This window comes from Homarus americanus, unplaced genomic scaffold, assembly GCF_018991925.1.
Source record: "Homarus americanus isolate GMGI-L3 unplaced genomic scaffold, GMGI_Hamer_2.0 scaffold18703, whole genome shotgun sequence".
NCBI lineage: Eukaryota > Metazoa > Arthropoda > Malacostraca > Decapoda > Nephropidae > Homarus > Homarus americanus.
Genome location: NW_024749779.1, coordinates 8,962,431 through 8,978,142, shown reverse-complemented (window position 1 = coordinate 8,978,142; position 15,712 = coordinate 8,962,431). Strand labels below are relative to the sequence as shown.

At 45.8% G+C, this 15,712-nt stretch overlaps 1 protein-coding gene across 1 annotated transcript in view; it reads right to left on the bottom strand.

Moving 5' to 3' along the window:
* The window catches only part of LOC121853915 (probable glutamate receptor), a 196,018-nt gene that overhangs the window by 11,768 nt on the left and 168,538 nt on the right, over positions 1 to 15,712 (bottom strand). The gene's annotated exons all lie outside the window — the stretch shown is intronic.

Below are 15,712 nucleotides of genomic sequence, written 5' to 3'. Positions count from 1 at the left end.
CCGTCATTATACCTCCCCCGCTACTACTCCTCCCCGTCACTGCCCTCCACCCCGCCAATACTCATCCCCATCACTATCCTGACACACCACTACTCCTCTCCTCCACTATCCTCCCACCATGACCCTCCACCGCCACAAGTCCTCCCTTCCCTTACCTTTCCCCGCCCCTGCCCCTCGCCACTACCCTCCCCCACCACTACCCTCCCCCACGAGTACCCCTTCCCACTACTATTTTTTTTTTTTATGCGTGGCCTCCAGCCTCCCCCAATAGCCACACCTTCGCCACCATTTAATTACCTTAATATTAAATATCCTAATACATAAGTAGCTATCCTATCTGTGTTGAATTAGTTGAGCCGCAGATCTATGCGGCATGCAGTGACTGTAGCCTCATAGTCAATATCTGCAGCAGTTGTCGAAATTGGGGCACCAGCTCTCGTTCCCCTGAGGCAGAGCAAAGCCGACCGAAGGAGAGAGAAAGACAGTCGACATCTCATCCAGGCTGTAACATAACTTCTGGGCTGCTGCTTCTGTTCGGAGATCACCTCCGCGAGTCTGGCGTAGAAACATCTTGCACTTGGTCCCATCCCACCAGAGGTTGTGAACACTAGAGGAGTAAAGCTGCCTTGATCAGCGTTTTGAATTCTCTCCCCATATGCTCTTCTCTTGTCGTTCTCGTTCCTCCTATGTGCAGCATCGAGAGCTAGGTTACGGTGACATGCGGCCATGGGATCAAAAATCCTGATGTCGAAGAAAGCTCGCTGTCCCCGCGTACAGAATCTTCGAGCACTGTGAGGTCCCTTACTTCGTCATGCCTCATGCATATGAAGCCCCCCTTCTTGCACACTATGGCGTGATCGCCGTCATAGGAAGAGCCACACACGCATTGGGAGGGCAAACCTTCTATTGGCCGACCGTACCTTAGAGCAATGGCATCTGTAAATTCTTGTTTGTTAATACTGAAACCATTTGCCCTTATCGGTAACATAGTTAACCAGTTCGAGGCGCCCACCTCCTGCACTATAGCTACTTTTTTTTCAAATTTTCTGGTACCTGCATCAACAGTTGCTGCAATTTATCATTTTGGCAGTGCTGTCGATCTGTCGTAATGAACCTACGAATCATCTTTACTTCACTGGTATCGACCTCCCCTGTTTCATTCTGGGCTATTATGTGGTCCGTGAGGGCTGCCGTGAGCTTAAGTGAATTTTGATGTTCGGTGGCTGCAATCTCCTCCGAATTGGTTAGTCCCATCCCTCCCAGTCTTGTTGGAAGTGCAAGAAGTGCTCTTTCTGCTGGGGTTAAGGAAGTGTGTTTCACTAATTTGGGAATGAACTTGACACTGATAGCTTCTTCCAGAGGGTGGAGGAGGGGTCCGATATCAGGGATAGTGTTAGCAATCTCAGACAGAGCTTGGATTTCACTAACCCACTCATTCACCTTTCCCGCTACGTACTCGGTCTTGAAGTCCATAGTGCCAATTACTGCGCCTAGATGTCTTTGGCAGTCCTTAGTTATTTTGACCTCACTTCCGCCAAAAACCTCCATTGCCCGTTTATAATGTTCTGGCTTCATGATGAGGAAGGACTTGCTGGCGTTTGGGTGGTACCCTATTTGTGGACCTCGCGATGTTACCAAGTCCCACCACTTTTTGATGCCCTCCACTTTTCCTGCTCCTGTAAGGTCGTCAGCATATGCCACTTGTTTGACCCCAGTCGTTTCAAATTTTATTTCTTGGAGCACTGATAGGCTAATTGCATACATTGCCATTGCAACAGGGTCTCCCTGTGTTGTTCCCTCGGTTGACTGTAAGATGGTATCACCTCTTAGAGCCTTGTTGTTTAGTATATAAAGGTCTGATGGATTCCTATAGGAGTTTTCAACGTACATTGCAAAGCTTGGACACATGATCTTGATGTTGTGCAGTGCGGCCTTGCGGTTAAGTATGTTGAATGCGTTTGAAGCGTCGACCAGGAGAACGGCCTCACAATCGCGTTGCTCAGATATCGTTCTCATGGCATGAATGGCAGCTTCCCCTCCAGCTTGTTGGCCAACAGAAACTTGCAGGTTCCCTGCTGCTGCCCTGATATCATCCTTTACCACCTCCATTATGCATTTTCCGATGATTCGCCTCAGCACTTCCCCCACTCCTATTGGCCTACATCCTGGATTCTTATCCAGGGGAATGAGACGGCAGGCCGTCAGAGCATGAAGGTGATGGCAGCATGAGGATGCCAGCTTTCTTGCAAGGACGGCAATGGCCGTGCAGAGATCACTTGCGGCGGGGCCAAACTTGTTAGTGCTGAGGATGACTCTCCATCCGTTTGCATCCAGATCTGAAGGGCCGGCACCTCCCTGAGTCTTCAGTGCCTTTTTCCACACCATCCATCCTGTTATTTTCTCGAACATGACAGCATTTAGTGGGATATAGGCACCCTGAAATCTGATGCCTTCAACATCACTTGCAGAGGGATATTTTTCTTTCAGTTGTTTTAAAGTCTCTCTGTTTATTGGCCGGACCCCACAGGTGGATTCCTCTGTGAGAGATCTTACCGCCAAAGACACTTTTCCCACACGCAATTTGTTTCCAAACTTTCTTGCAGCATCATCGGTGTTTTGCTTTCCGTCTCCTGCAGATTTTAGTCTCTCCTGCAGTGTTCTTGCTTCACATAGGAGATCATCAAGGGCCCCCTTCTGCCACAGTGTCAATCTTCTCTTCATTGCTGCCGCATTTTCTTTGTGCTTAGTCTTTGTGTGTCCTCTGACAGAAGAGAAGTGGTATAATTGCCAGTATATGAAGAGCTAACGGGGCAAGGAAGCCGTCTTGAGTGTACTCAGTTATGAGACTAATCATCTCCCGAATCATTTCTTTGGTGGCCGCACTATTTATTCCTTCCACTACCCCTCCCTAAGCACTACCTTACCCCACCATTACCACTCCCCCGCCACTACTTCCCCAACCTCTACCCTACCCCGCCACTGCCCTTCCCTACCACTACCCTTCCTCCGCCACTACTTTTCCCCACTATCCCCCCCGCCACTATTCTTCTCGCCACTACCGTCCCCCGCTACTATCTTACCCCGCCATTACCCCTCGACAGCCGCTACTCTTCCCCTCTACTACCTTACCCTGTCACTACTCCTCCCCACTATTAATCGTCCCTGCTATTACCCTCCCCCATCACTACTCCTCCCCACTATTAATCGTCCCTGCTATTACCCTCCCCCATCACTACTTCTTCCCATTACCTTCCACTCTTCCACTACGCTCTACCACAATCCTCCCCACCACTTTCTCTTCCCCACCACTTTCTCTTCCCCACCACTATCTCTCCCCACCACTACCCTTCCCCACCACTACCCTTCCTGGCACTACTAATTCCAACCATTATGCTTCCCCACCACTACTCTCCTCCACCACTTTCTCTTTCCCCTTCCCATAACACTCTCACGTTTGCTCTTGTTCAATTTGTGTTAGTCCCTCTTCGTTTTTTTCCTCACCTTCTATTCTTCTACTTCTTCTTCTCCCTCCCCCTCCTTCTCCTCCTCCTTCCGTGCTTATGTCAACCCTTCCTCCACACGGCTTTTATTAATTTTCCATCTTTACCATTTTATCTCTTGCCTCCTTTTTTTCTCCATTCTTTTTCCTTCTTGCCCCCTTCTCCTTTTACTTTGTCATACCATGACTGTGGACCAACTGGCTAAGGACTCGTGGGCTGGTTCAAGCAGCAATTACTGATATCAATCAACGTCACAACACGTCATAACGGGACTGGCCAATGAGACGGGACTATGAGGTGGTGTGACGGAGGTGAACTAGCAGCTGCGACCCCGGCAGTAGGACTCCTGGCTAGCCCGGTCAACACTTTTTGCCATGAGCAGTGTGTGTGCTCTGGGAGTCCTGCCGTGTGCCATACCAGTGTTGTGTGTATTGATTGTTAAATAATTATGTTCACCCCTACACGTTGTTAATACCAACCCTATTATTCTATTTGAAATAGCATAACAATTGGCGCCCGAACAGGGACAACGTTTGGGTGGACTTATTGGTGGCCGTAGACAAGTTCTCACGTAACAGTTTGGGTACGGTTACGACTGTGGAAAGGCAGGAAAGATGTCTCCCTCAGAATTATTTGAGAAAGCAAAGCTGATAGGGCTCAGTGAACCCACTGAAATTAGGAATTATGTGTTGATTCGGCAAGCCGAAGAACGTGAGGAAAGAGCAAAGGAACGGGAAGAGCGAGCCAAAGAACAGGAAAAGCAAGAAAAGCTACGCCTTCACTAGCTTGAAGTTTGGAGAATTAGAAGTGAGGAAGCTGAGCAAGCCAGGAAACACGAACTGGAGATCGCAACAGTTAAACAGGATTCCCCTGTCAAGACGCCTGCCGTATCCTCGTTTCCTCGCTTAAAACTACCAATGTTCAACGAGCAACAAACCATACAGTAGAACCATACATACAACGGGTTGAGGATCTGGCAGAGCTCTACAGTTTCAGTGAGTCTATGAAATGTCTCCACTTCATGAGCCTGTTCGAAGGAAAGCCACGAAAGCCTGCGTCGTATCAACAGTAATGAGAAAACATATAACGTGATGATGTCAGTTCTTCTTAAGGCTTATGGATTAAATGTAGACCAAGCAAGATCCCACTTTCTTGGTGCTACGATTCAGGACAAGGAGACCCCTACTCAGTTTGCGTCTCACTGCTTATTTAAACCAGTGGATCAGAATGGACGAAACACTAAATACCAAAGAGGGAATGGTGGATTTAATGTTATGCAATCAATTTGAAAATTCTTGCCCACCCGAGCTCATCTCCCATTTCAAGATTCACAAGGCTGGGACCCTTAGTTAGATGCCTGAAAAAGCAGACGCTCACTTTTCTGCATATGGCTACCAACCAAGGAAAGAGTGGCAGGGTAAGAAACCATTAGCACCTCCCCAGTATAAGGATCAGTCACAGCAAGAAAACCAGCATCTTTATCGCCAATAACATTCGTCATATCAGACTTACAAGAGGGACCAGACTAATTTGCGTTCAGGGTTTAATCACAGTAATATCCGACAACAGAAAACCTCCGCCGCTGCATTCCACCACAACGAGGATCCTGAACCCCTTCAGAAGTTGCAACCTCCACCCTAGGATGACTCGGAACAGAGGCATCACAAGTTTTGACTAGCAGCCTCCTCCACACACACTCGTCACTGGCGCGCCAACTTCCTTATCCAGCCTGGGTATGTAGGAAACCAAGCAGTCAGTGTTATGAGGGACAACGGATCCTCGGGCTGTGTGGTGAAGAAGACCTTGGTACTAAACCACCAGTTCACCGGCGGGCAGATTCACGTCAAGATGATTGACGGATCTATCCCAACTGTGCCTGAAGCAAGAGTGCACGTGGAATCCCCGTTCTTCACTGGTTGGATTAATGCAACAGTTGTGTCCGAGCCTATTTCTGAAGTGATAATTGGGAATATTGAAGGGATTAGGAGTAGCTGCTTCATGGATGCGACCACCCAGATTTCTGCTGCCGCCGTGACCCGACAGGTGGCTCGAACACAACCACATGCCATTCCACTGGTCGTTACGGCACCTTTCGACCTCATGGGCAGTCAAGACGTACTGAGGGAACAAGAGACAGACCCCACGCTCGATACGGTACGTAGGAACTTAGGGGATTAGCCCACCCGGGCACAGATCACTGACCCAGTTCAGGGCTTGGGGGGCGAAAATAAAATAATAATAATAAATAATAATAATAATAATATCTATTATTATTATTATTATTATTATTATTATTATTACAACAATTAATAAAATTAATAGCAAATTAATACAAATACAAATGAAATAATAAAAATAATAATAATAATAATAATAATAATAATAATAATAATAATAACAATAATAATAATAATAATAATAATAACAATAATAATAATAATAATAATAATAACAATAATAATAATAATAATAATAACAATAATAATAATAATAATAATAATAATAATAATAATAATAACCATAAATAAATATAAAACGACAAAAAATACATCAAGAGTGAGAAACGATATTCATTATGTAGTAAATGAGACAGAAAGTCAGATCAGCAACCTGGGACTTTGTCATAATTTTCGTGATGTCATATGGCAGCAGGGTCTACCATTAGACAACACATTATGCTTCCAATATCTTCCCAGGCGGTAGTACCTCTCTGATTGGTAGCCGCTTTCTACCTACTACCTGATGTCAGGAAAAGGAACCGTTTGTATCGTGCGTTTGTGACACCACACCAGGAGGAACGCCTACAGTTTGTGGTTCCAGCTAAATACCGTAAGGAAATGTTTAAGATGGGTCACTGTGCTGTTCTTGGTGGTCACATTGGGTACAAAAAACTCTTGATCTCATGCAGGCCGTATTTTTCTGACTTGCCATGGGGGAGGAGATGAGAGACTGGTGCGTTCGCGCAATATCTGCCAGCAAACCAGTGACCGTGGACAAGTGAGACCAAGTCCGTTACAGTCTCTGCCAGTAATTTCTGAGCCTTTTGAGAGGGTTGCCTTTGACCTAGTGGGGCCCATCAATCCTAGGGCAAGTGACGGGTCAAAGTATATCCTCACACTCATTGACTTCAGCACGAGGTGGACCGAAGCCGTACCGCTGAAGAATTATCGTGGCTGTAACCGTTGCCGAAGCAATGACGGAAATATTCTGCAGAATTGGCATTCCCAAGCAAGTGCTAAGCGACAGAGGTAATCAGTTTACCTCCATCAAAGCATTTCGTCTTATTAACTCTCCTCCTTTAGTTGACAATGTTTCTTCCCTTTCTCTTCGCCGTAATGTTGCTTTTATAGGTACTTTAACGGGCAATGTTCGGTGGATTTGGCATCCTGTGTACCGCCGGCAAGGCCATGGGCCAGCAACACACGTCTTGCCCGTGGTGCCCACCGTTTCTCTGTGGCAGTCGGTCACACTAAAATAGCCCGTTATAGTGCATCCTTCTTTCCTCACACAGCCAAACTGTAGAATGCTCTTCCTTCTTCTGTGTTTCCATACTCATATAATCTGTCTCACTTTAAAAAGATGGTTTTCGGCATCTTCGTGGTGTACAATAACATAACCTTTTTCTTTTCTGTTTTTAATTTCTTTCTATCTTATTTTTCCGCGCTCTGGGCCTCGTTGTGGGTCGTTCGACCTGTTCCCGGGTGGGCTAATTCCCTTAAAAAAAAAAAAAACCTTGACAGCGAGACAAGATCAAGAAGATTAAGGGCGCTGAGAGACCCATCACGAAAAAGCAAGTGAGATCCTTGCTGGGCCTTGCCGGATACTACAGGGATTTCATCCCAAACTTCGTAGTGATTGCACTACCACTCTACAAACTTTTGAGAAAACATGCACCAAACAAATTCCAATGAATATCTCACCACGAAGATTCATTCAACACCTTAAAAAATCTGCTATGTAAACAACCAATTCTTCAGTTGCCTAATTTTGATAAACCTTTCATTCTCAGAACAGACGCATCTCTGGAAGGGATCGGAGCTGTACTTCTGCAAGAAAACGAGGGCGAGGCATATCCGGTGGCATACCAAAGCAAAAAACTAAAGCCCGCAGAGAAGAATTACAGCATGGTTGAGAAGGAATTACTCGCAGTGGTGGAAGGTATCAAGAAATATTAATTTTATTTATATGGTGAAAAATGTTCCTTAGAAACAGATCACATGCCCGTAACAAGCCTCCGCACCTCTAGAAACTCAAATTCAAGATTAATCCGGTGGGCGTTACACCTCCAACAATTCAATTTCACGATTCGATATATCAGAGGAAATGCAAATGTCGGAGCTGATCTTCTTTCTAGACTAATAGTAGAGGATACAGATAATCAGTCAATGAACCAACGTCGGAAACAGGGCCATAGAATTGTGACATTTTTCTTACCTAAAGAAAAAATATTTTAGCAGGGGCGAATGTCATGCCCTGACTATGGAATAGCTGGCCAAGGACTCGTTGGCTGATTCAAGCAGCAATTACTGACGTCAGTCAACGTCACAGCGCGTCATAACGGGACTGGCCAATGAGACGGGATTACGAGGTAGGTGACGGAGGTGAGTTAGCAGCCGCGAACCATCACCCTGGCTGTCGAACTCCTGGCTGGCCTTGTCAACACTTTCTGCAGTGAGCAGTGTTTGTCCTGTCGTGAGCTGTGTGTGCTGTGGGAGTCCTGTCGTGAGCTGTGTGTGCTGTGGGAGTCCTTTTGTGAGCTGTGTGTGCTGTGGGAGTCCTGCCGTGAACTGTGTGCGCTGTGGGAGTCCTGCCGTGAGTGTGTGTGTGCTGTAGGAGTCCTGCCATGAGCTGTGTGTGCGGGAGTCCACTGTGGCCGTGCGTCGTGGGATTGCTGCCGTGCGGCGTGGGAGTGTTGCCGTGTGGCGTGGAATTGCTGCCGTGTGCCATAAAAGTGTTGTGTATTTTGATTATTAAATAGTTAATTCCACCCTTACATGTTGTTAATACCAACCCTAATATTCTATTGGAAATAGCATAACATACTTCTCCTCCTCCGCGTTCTCCTCCCTCTTCAACATTTCCTTTATACTCCATAAATGTTTGTCTCTGTGTCTTATGACAACATCCTACCTCCTCATGACAACATCCTATTCCTTATAATAACATATTCCTTCTCATGACAACATCCTCCCACTTATGATAGTGTCCTTCTCCTCATGAGAACATCCTAACCCTCATGGCAACATCCTCCCCCTCATGGCAACATCCTCCCCCTCATGGCAACATCCTCCCCCTCATGGCAACATTCTCCTCCTCATGACAACATCCTCTTCCTCATGACACCATCCTATTCCTCATGACACCATCCTATTCCACATGACAATATCCTAATCCTCATAACAACATCCTATCCCTCCCCCCACCCCCCACCCACACACATATACACACACTCACACTCGTTGTTCAGTATTATGGCCAACAAAGGTAAGAAACACCTGTGTACTGCGTCTGCTATCTCTCCCCTCATTCCCTTCCCTCCATGCCACCCACCCACCCACCCTTTCTCTATGCTGCTGCACTGTTTCAGGGTTACAAAAGTGAAGTTAAAGATATGCAACTTGGCACCCCTCAAGGTGGGGTACTTAGCCCCACTTTGTTCAATGTTCTTATGAATGCATTATTAAATTTAATACCAGACAACCCCAGCAATATCTCAATCAGCTATGCTGATGATATTCTTATACATACTAAAACTCATCGTGGAATGCAAACCACCCTGAACCATGTATACGCAGCCTGTGAGAACCTCGGTCTTCTTATCTCCACTGAGAAAACTAAGGTGTTCAACAAACAAGCTGGTAACCGCAAACGCGGCCCCGCCAAGTTCAAGATAGGTAACAACACTATTGACTATGTTTCTTCGTTTAAATATCTTGGTGTTTCCGTCCCTTGTACCCTACCTGCCATACAACAGCTAACCCGCCAATGTACTGACAGACTGAGACCTCTTAGAAGTGTAGCGGGGTACAGCCCGCGCTACGGTGCTAATATTAGAATTGTTAAAACAATGTACCTAGGCTACAGTATATAAGATCTCTGATAGATTACCACGCACCAGCCCTGGTCCTTCGTGAAGGGAAAGGCGTTGACAAGCTCGAGAAAATGCAAAATAAAGCCCTCAGAATTAGCCTAAGATGTCCCATGAGCACTAAAGTACTTAATATGAGGAAAGAACTAGGTATACCCAGTGTTAAAGGTAGAATAATTGAAGTCAACCTCATGATAGCCCTGAGGCTTCTGCGTGGTGATCCTGATAACATTGTTTCCTTAAAATTAATAGAATGTATGAACCATGGGACTGTTGAGTCTAAATGGATCCAAACTACAGCTACACATATGAAGATGTTTGGACTAGACCACCTGTACAAAGTTAAGACACAACAGCTCTTCCTGCCACCCTGGCGGACAGTTCCCTTCGATATCACAATACCGACATATCCGCCTAAAAAATTAATTATACAAAGCATTTATCTCCAACACACTGCCAAATTGAGAGCTCTTGAACAAATACACACACTACAGACTGATGATAATATCACACAGACCATCTACACTGATGGATCTCTTAACACCGCCTGTGGGAGGGCTGGAAGTGCTATTGTTGTGACTCAACCTGACGGTAATATAATTGAGAAGGAGTTAGAATTAACAACTGGGCATCCACTCTGCAAACTGAATTAGTTGCCATACTCACAGCTATTAAATTCATTGAAACCATTGTTACTGACAGTCTCATCATCACTGACTCTCCATCCTCACTACTTGCCCTTGGCACCTTCGAATCAGGTTGTCACGCTCTTGTCTCTGAAGCCAGACACACATATGCGTGCCTTGTTGACCGGGGTGTCAAGGTCAAACTGTTGTGGATCCCCTCTCACATAGGCCTCATAAGACATGACAGAGTTGATGCCCTCGCCAAACTCGCGTCTAACAAAGACACCGTTGAATACACTTTGGGTCTGTCAAAAAGAACCCTTAAAACTTTAATTAGGAAAGAACTTATTGATGAGTTTGACGCAAGTAGACTAGTGCAAACAGGCACTAGTCGATCCATAGTTTACCATGAAGAGATGTATCAAGTGAAACATGTATATGGAGCAAGTAACAAGATCACTAGATTACAAGATGTTGTAGCCGCTAGATTAAGGTTAGGATATAAGTACCTTTGGCAGTATGTTCCTCAAGCAGATGTAAACAAAATTAAATGTAAAGTGTGTGGCCAGACATATGGCCACACACTTGAACACTACGTCCTCGACTGTGTGAAGATAGAACCTTTAAGGGACAGGTCCAAGCACACTGTGTGTGAAATGGCACAACACTTCATCTCTAATGGCAAGATAGCCGACATATTAAGATTGTATCCACTTTTTTGCACTTAGTAACTATATCAGTTCTCATGTACAGAACCAAATACGCAATGTGCTTGAATACTTCTCACGTAAATGTGAATAACAAAGTGTGAGGCCAGACATACTGCCTCACACGCCTGTACTCACGCAGTTGTGAATAAGTTACCCTTTATGTAAAGAACTAAACAAATAATGTAATTGAAATACTGTGTAACATTCAGTGCCATAACATCCTGACAACGGGGGTTAATTATTATGACCCGTTGTAAACTCTACTCTGTAATCCTTTTGCGCTACCGCTCTCAGGATGAGTGTGGGGTGCACAATAAAGTAGCCGCTGTAAGCGGGAAAAGAAAAATAATAATAATCTATACTTCCACAGTCTTCAACATTTTTTTATTATAATTTAAGCTTATTCTCACATTAATTATTTTTGTATAACCCTTTGTAGAGTAGCGGTGTACTTAGGTATTTTTTTCTTGCTAACGCCAGACGGCGTTATTCAGTTAAGAGACACCTTTGCCGTAGAAACCGATAAAGTTGTCAGGCGTTGGGAGACTCGGCATCTACTCTAGGCGTAGTGTTGTTAACTCGTGCTATAAGAAGCACCATTTATGGGATGAAATTCAGAACTGAACCATAGCACTCCCAGAATTCTCTCCAACGGTTCATTCTAATTGCCGAAATCACGGACCTTTTGAGGTGACTACACACACACACACACACACACTATTACTACTACTTTGCTATTACTCGGATTCGAGTATGACGATCATCCAGCTATGATACAATGATATGAGTTATTAAGGATGTCACCTGGGTTGGTGAGTTTTAAGGTGACTAAAGAGGCCGATACGGGACCGGAAGAGTCGTTCACAGATGTTGCTCATGTGGGGGGCTACATCTAGTGCGGGAGGGATGGCTGCAGCGTCTTTCCGGCGCTGGCGCTTGTCTGCCTCGGTTTGCAGTCGGGCTAATTCGAAAGTATTGACACCTTCTCGTGTGGTGATCCTCCAAGCGTTATAGTGTGGAGTGATCGTCTCCCATCTAAGAGGGTCGATTTGGCACTTTTTCAGGTTTGTCTTAAGATTATCCTTATACCTTTTCAGTTGCCCTCCGGCGTTACGTTTACTATCTGTTAGATGGTTGTAAAGTAGCTGCTTTGGCAGTCTACTATCGTCCATGCAGATAACGTGACCAGTCCAACGTAGTTGTTCATGGATAATGGTGGCCTCGATGCTCCTACAGTTGGTGTCAGCGAGAATTCTGGCATTTGTTCTCTTTTCTTCCCAGTATGATGAGCTGGATGATGGATGAGTGTGAGTTGACTTATGTGGTGAGTCAGGAGCGCAGACTGCAACCACACATCTTGGCTGTCCCTTTTCCTGATCCAGTGTACAAATGTTGCAATGACTGGGGAAAGGGAGAGTTGCAATGGACTGCCGATAACCCTTTTTGTTGGGTTTCGCCTTAGTAGCCTGTCTATCATGCATTGCCTTCTTCCGCCGGTGTATTCCCTGGGTTCCCATGTTCGTCACCTCTGCCACCTTTTCCTTCCGTTGGGGTCTTGTTGGAGCTCTGTAAGCAAGTTTGCCTGATGCGGGGCTCCACCGCAGATTTTTCATTTGGGGTTTACTCCCGTAGCCTTATACCTACCAAGGTTAATCCGCAAGGCAGCGGGGCAGGTGTTGATAGGCGTCAGGAAGTGTCTACATGCCAGTGGGCCTATGCGCCGTCCCTCCGGGGCCCATGCTACTACGAGATCCCCTGCTGGTCTAGCCTGGGCCCACGAGGCACCCAGTTACAGTGTATTGCTACGAGGAGGCACAACAGTGCAGGGAAAGATTCATGCAAATTGCTTCCCTGTTCGCCACGAGAGCTTACCAGCGGCGGTAGCTGAAAGTGAGACGAGGCAAGCATCTTATCACTAACATAATGCTACCACAAAAGATGCATTACACCGCCCTGTGTGTACACACACACGCACACGCACACACACACACACACACACACACACACACACACGATCATCCAGCTATCATACAATGATAAGAGTTATTAAAGTTGTCAACTTCATTGGTATGCTCTGGAGTGCCTCGAGAGGTCGATATGGGAACGGCAGGGCTGTCCACAGATGTTGCACGTGTAGAGGGCTAAATCTAATGGAGGATAGGCGGCGGCAGCGTCTTTTCAGCGCTGCTGCTTGTCTGCCTTGGTATGCAGTCAAGCTAACTCGAAAGTATTGACACGGTGCAGAGTGATCATCTCCCAGGAAAGGGGGTCGATTTGGCACTTTTTCAGATTTGTCCTAAGACTATCTTTAAGCCTTTTCCGTTGTCAGACCGCATTACATTGACCATTCTTTGAGTGACTGTATTGTAGCTGCTTTGGTAATCTACTGTCGTCCGTGCTGGTTACATGGCCAGTCCAATGTAGTTGTTCATGGATAATGGTAGCCTCGATGCTCCTACAGTAGGTATCAGCAAAATACTGGCATTTGATCTCTTTTCTTCCCAATGAACTCGGAGGATGGAACGTAAACTAAGTTGGTGAAAGTCTTGAGGTGCCTCGTGTATGTGGCTCATGTTTCGTTGCCATACAGAAGGGTGGGGATGACTACTGATTGATACATAGCAGCTTTGTAGATAATTTTAGCTCCCTACAGCTAAAGATACGGGTACGTAGTCTGCCAAAGGCTTGTTATACACCTCTGATCAGATGTTAAATCTCTTCATCGTCTGCGGTGGTGGACAAGTGGGAGCCAAGATACAGAAAGTGGGTAACATAACAGAGGGAAGTGTGCATACACATCTACGTAAGTGTTCAGGATTTCTGGTAGGTCACGTTGAGTGTCAGGAACAAGGGAGAAGTCATCTGCACACTGAAATTTAGTGATGGAAGTGGCCGGCACCTTTGTCCCTCCCTAGAGCCATCTTATGTTGAAAAGTCCCTTCATCCAGGACTGAATGTCTAATACGCCGGCTAAATTGGTACTGGCAGGAGTAAGAAAGGTAGCCAAGATAATGGAAAAGAAAGTTGGTGCCAGTACACATCCTTGTTTTACCCCCGTTTGGATGGGGAAGAACTCAGTCTGGGTGCCAATGTGAAGGGCACTGATGTTAATGCCTTTGTGGAGTTCCCTCACAATGGTGATGAATTTTGGTCGATAACCGAAACGACAGAGCTTCCTTGTTGAGCGAGTCGAAGGCCTTAGTAAGGTCGATGAAGGCCATGTACAAGTTACAACACTGTCCTCTGCACTTTTACTGTATGTGGCGGGCAGCAAAGGTCATGTCAGTGGTGCCACGTGACGGTCTACAGCCACATTGAGATTCTGGGAGGAAGTTTTCCGCCTCAGTAAGAAGTCTGTTTAGGAGGTCTCTGGTAATAATCTTGCCAGCTATGGACGGCAGAGAGATCCCGTGGTAGTTGCCACAGTCTGACCGGTCTCCCTTGTTCTTATAAATATTGACGAAGGAGGCGTCAATAAGGTCTTTGGGAATTTCCTCCTCCTCCCATATACTGTATTCTCCAGGAGAGAGTGGAGACGGCTGGTAAGCAGAGGCCCTCCTGTTTTATACATCTCGGCTGGGATTTTACCAGGCCCTGTGGCTTTGTTATTTTTCATCTGTTTGATGGTAGTAACTACCTCATCCAGGGATGGAGGATAGCTGAGGTGGGTGCAAAGGGACCTGCTGAATAGTCAGGACATCCACATCGGTGTTTCGGCTGAGCAGCGAATGGTAGTGCTGTTTTCAGTGCTGACTTATACCGTCTTCGTCATTAATTGAGGAGTTACCGTCGGATGAGCGGAGACTGGCCGTGCCACGAGTAGCTGGGCCATACATTGTTTTAGTTACCCATCTTGTATTGGTCTGCAAATTTTTGCGTTTCACACATGTTAATTTTCCACCATTCGTTCCTTATATTGCAATGTTTGCTCTGGGTCAACGTTTTCTTCTGGCAAAAATATCAGCTTTGGTCCATAACTGAAGGTAGTTCTATGAGTCAGTGAAAGAATCATGTTTATCATTGACTAGTAAGTAGATTCCCTGGTTATTTTCATGAAACCAATTCTGGTGTTTTCTTTCGATCTGGTCGAGGGTCTCGTTGCAGGTTTTTGTGATGACAACATCGTGGATACCCCATTCGGCATTCGGATTTTGGTTGTTTATTGTTGGGCTGTTATCAGTCCATACTCGAGCTGCTCTCTGAGAGTAGTGTCTGCCACTTGATCCTGCCGTCATTGGTGTTAAAACCTCTTCTGGAGGCGATGTCTTTCTCTGACAAAGATGCACTTAATGAATTGTCAATGTTTGGATCGTAGGTGCTGCCAAAAATCCTTGAACTTGTTGGCTTGCCTAAACAAGGTGTTGGTGACAGTGAGGTTGGATTCACCACACTTGATGATGAGGAGTAGGTCGTTGGGATTATACTTACCCAATCTTTCTCTCCATATGGTTCGTTACCATAAGTCAACATTTCTGCCAACTGTGGCATTGAAGTCATCTAGGAGCACAACCTTTTCTTTTCTGGGGATAGAGATTAGCACTTTGTCAAGGTCGGCATAAAGGGCCTCCTTGGTGTCTTCTTCATCCAGTGTTGGGGCGTATGCACTGATGGAGAAAGCATGAGGTAAGTGATTCAGCGAGACTCGGAAAGGGCTGCTCAGTTGCACAGACAGGATTGGATTGTATTACTGCCTAAATCCCAGTACATAAACGTTTTTCTTATCTCTGCGGCCTATGTACAAAAAAGTTGTGACTAGAGACTCCCGGCAGCAATATTTGCCTGTCCCCA